Source organism: Cebus imitator, unplaced genomic scaffold, assembly GCF_001604975.1.
Source record: "Cebus imitator isolate Cc_AM_T3 unplaced genomic scaffold, Cebus_imitator-1.0 Scaffold613, whole genome shotgun sequence".
Lineage (NCBI taxonomy): Eukaryota > Metazoa > Chordata > Mammalia > Primates > Cebidae > Cebus > Cebus imitator.
In genome coordinates, this window is record NW_016107928.1 from 610,900 (window position 1) to 615,108 (window position 4,209).

Sequence of the window (4,209 nt, forward strand, 5' to 3'; positions counted from 1 at the left end):
TAATGACCAGGATGGTCTCGATCTCTTGACCTCGTGATCCACCCGCCTCGGCCTCCCAAAGTGCTGGGATTACAGGCTTGAGCCACCGCGCCCGGCCTAGAAAGACTTTCATATTCTTCGAGAATGATCTCAGATATGTCAGACGGATGTCAGATAGCTCAAGAAGAGCTTTAAACAATCAGAAAAGGTTTCAAATATATCAGGAAGAGTCTTGAGCGAGTAGGGAAGGGTCTCACATTTGTCAGGATGTATCTCAAAGTCAACAGGAAAAGTTTTAAACAGCAAAGGTCTCAAATACATCAGGGAGCATCTCAAAAGAATGAAAAAGGAATCTCAGCTCACTACACCTTCTGCCTCCTGCGTTCAAGGAATCCTTCCACCTTAGCCTACTGAGTAGCTGGGACCACAGGCATCTGCCACCACGCCTGGCTAATTTTTGTATTTTTAGTAGAGATGGGTTTCATCATGTTGCCCAGACTGCTCTCGAATTCGAGCTCAAGTGATCTGCCCACCTCTGCCTCCCAGAGTGCTAGGATTACAGGTGTGAGCCACCACACCCAGCCCAGAAGACCTTTTAGATATGTTAGTAAGTGATATGGTTTGGCTGTGTCCCCACCCAAATCTCATCTTGAATTGTAGTTCCCATAATCCCATGTGTCATGGGAGGGACCCAGTGGGAGGTAATTGAATCATAGGGGTGGTTACATCCATGATAGTGAGTTCTCATGAGATCTGATGGTTTATAAGGGGCTTTTCCACTACTTTGCTCAGCATTTGTCCTTGCTGCTGCCATGTGAAGAAGGACGTGTTTGCTTCCCCTTCTGCCAAGATTGTAAATTTCCTGAAGCCTCCCCAGCTATGCGGAACTGTGAGTCAATTAAACCTCTTTCCTTTATAAATTACCCCGTCTCGGGTATGTCTTCATTAGCAACGTGAGAATGGACTAACACAGTAAGGCTCTGAAAGAGTCTCAGATACTTCAGGTATGGTCTTGAATGAGTCAGAAAAAGGGTCAAAGTCAGTACAAGTTTTAAATATATCAAGGAAGGTTCTCAATAATACAGGAGGAGGCTGGACCCAGTGGCTCACGCCTGTAATCCCAGCACTTTGGGAGGCTGAGGTGGGTAAATCACTTGAACCCAGGAGTTAGAGACCAGGCTGGGCAACATGGCAAAACCCAATCTTTACTAAAAATACAAAAATTAGCCTGGCATGATGGCACATGCCTATAGTCCCAGCTACTTGGGAGGCTGAGGTGAGAGGATCACTTGAATCCAGCAGGTGAAGATTACAGTGAGCTATGATCATGCAGCTGCACTCCAGCTTGGGCGACAGAGCAAGACCCTGTCTCAAATAGTAATAATAATAATAATATGGGAAGAGTCTCAGATTCATCAGAAAGGGTTTCAAACATACAGGGAGGCATTAACTACATCAGTCAATATTTCTAATACCCTAAGAAGTGTCTCAAACATGTAATGAAGTGAATCAAACAGTCACAAATGGTCTCAACCAAGGAAGGAAGGGTCACATATGTTAGGAAGTGTCTCAAACTAGCCAGAAATTGTCTCAAACATGGCAGGAAGGATATCACAGTTGTCACTTAGTTTTTGTTATCTCCGGAAGGGTCTCAAACAGACAGGAAGGGTCTCTGTCAGGGGGAGTTTCAACAAGTCAAGAAGGGTCTCAAATACTTTTGGAAGGGTCACAGAGAGGAAGGATCTCAAGTAATCAACAAAGTTCTCTAACATGTCAGGATCGTCTTCTGCAAGTCACCAAGGATTTGAAACCTGACTGAAAGAGTCTTAACTATATCGGGGTGTTTCGCAAATAGATGAAGCAGGGTCTCAAACTACCTAGGAAGGGTCTCAACCATGTCAAGGATTTTCTCACACAGTCAGCAAGACTGTAGAACAACTCATGAAGGGTCTTAAACATGTGAGGAAGGATCTGAAATATGTCAGGTGTGGTATCAAACATGTCAGCAATCATCGCAAACAAATTAGGAAGTGGCTAACATAGTCCAGAGGAGTTTTATTTTCTATTTTTTGAGACAGAGTCTTGCTCTGTTGCCCAGGTTCGAGTGCAGTGGCATGATCATGGCTCACTGCCATCTTGACCTCCTGGGCTCAAGCGATCCACTCATCTCAGCCTCTCAAGTGGCTTGGACTTACAGACATGTGCCACCATGCCTGGCTAACATTTTATTTTATTTTCTGTGTATCTCACTGTGTTGCTAGGCTGGTCTCAAATTCCTGGCCTCAAGCAATCCTCTCGCCTTGGCCTCCCAAAGTGCTGGGGTGTCAGCCACTGCATCTGGTTCAGAAGAATTTTAAATATGTAAGCATCTCACACATGGAAATAGTCTCAAGTTGCCTGGAATGGTGTTAAACATGCCAAGGAAGGTCTTCAACAAGTCTAGAAGTGTCTCCAACAAGTCAGAATGGGTCTCCAAGTTGTCCGATAGAGTTGGAAATACGTCTGAAAGGATCTGAGACAGAACAAAGCTCAAAAATATGGGAACTGTTTCAAATGGCAGGCATCATTGCAAACAAATCATTGGGAACTGTCTCAGGAAGTGTGTCAAAGTCCTCAGGACTTGTCTCAAATACATCAGGAAGGATCTCAAACATGTCCGGAAGGGTTCCGAACAAGTCAGGAAGGGGAACAAATAGATCAGGAAGAGTCTTAAATAATTAGGAAGTCTCAGACAAGTCAGGAAATGTCTCAAATACATCAGGAAGTATCTCAATCAAGTCAGAAACTATCTCAAATATGTCAGGAAGAGTCTCTTACATGAAAGGATGGGTCTGAAACAAGTTAGGAACGGACTCAAACATGTCAAAAAGGATCTTAAATAAGTTAGGAAGAGTCCCTTCCACATCAGAAAGTGTATTTAATTCACCAGACAGGGTCTGACACAAATCAGAAAGGGCTCAAATAAGTCAGAAAGAGTCTCAAACAGGTCTGAAATCTTCTCATGTATATGAGTAAGGGTCTTAGCTTAGACAAGGACAATTCATTTCTAAGGAAATGTTTTTAACCATTCTTTCATCACCACAATGATCCCGGGCCTCTATAGCTGTATGCCCTATGCATTCAGAAGTTCAGACACAGCGAGAAATGTGTAGCCATTCCATCCATCCCCTTTCTCCCTCCCTTTGTCCGCCACGGTATTTGCTTTGTGGCCAAACGAATAGAAGGCCTAGCTCTTCTGACATAACTTTCAGGTCACGGTCAAAGACCCAGTGTGTATTTCCTTCTCTGTGCATGTACATCACACCTGTTAGCTGAGATCTTCTCAACAGCAAAATAAATCCAAGGTTAGAAGCACCTAAGGCTTTTTAAAAAAGGCTTTTAAAAATATAACCTGTATTAAAATTAACAATATTTGAAAATTCTACAGAAATAAATTTAGTGAAAAAAACTGATTGCCATCATTTATTTTTTAATAGAAAACCAAGAAAAGGTCTTGTCATGTGGAAATTCAATTGTGGCATGCCTGTGATGAGCAGTTTACATCCTCTTTCGGTGGAAAATAAACACAGTGTTCAGCATGCCTGATTCTGTACTTCCTTGTTTATAGAGGTGTCTGGGTGTCTTTATCAATCATTTATTTACTGTAAATGCTGTAATTAGATGTTGCCCAAGCTTGCCGCTAACTGCATTTTTTTAGCTCTAGGAAATGTTTCTGACTCAAAATAGAGGACTTTGTGTTTGTATAATGTACATTTAAAAAAAATAGAAAAAAAAGAACTCCTCTTGGACTGTAGTTTTAGATAATGCCAGAGAAAATGTGAGAGTCAGCAATTGTTGGTTAAAGGGTAAGAGAAGGAAATATTTGGAAAGCCCCTGTGCCTTAAAGTAAAGAATTAAGGAAATAATACCTTGGAAGAGAACACTAACAGTTCCTCAAGTCTCAAGAATTATTGCTTGTGAGAACAGTATTGAATTACAGTTTTTCAAATTAATAACCACAATAATTAAAAATAGATGACCTAATTTGATCTCATAAATTATTTTTGAGAACCACTGACTCATGCCAAGGTGTTTCTGCTGTGAAGACTTAGTCCTGCCCTGGTTTTTTCTCCCATTCAGCCTCAGAGGTGGGGAAGATAGTGACTGCTCCCAATCCCCCTGTCCCCCGCAGGCCCTGGCTTAGTCAGCTGAGCAGCAGGAAGAATGTCAGCAGGAAGAATGGTGTTTAGC

General features: G+C 42.2%; 1 pseudogene across 1 annotated transcript in view; it reads right to left on the bottom strand.

Moving 5' to 3' along the window:
* Nucleotides 1-1,992, bottom strand: part of LOC119469260 — a 34,478-nt pseudogene extending 32,486 nt beyond the window's left edge. The window contains exon 1 of the transcript XR_005198066.1: nucleotides 1,894-1,992. The product of XR_005198066.1 is annotated as a 60S ribosomal protein L13-like (transcript). The remainder of the gene's footprint in view (nucleotides 1-1,893) is intronic.
* Nucleotides 1,993-4,209: the final 2,217 nt, after the last annotated feature.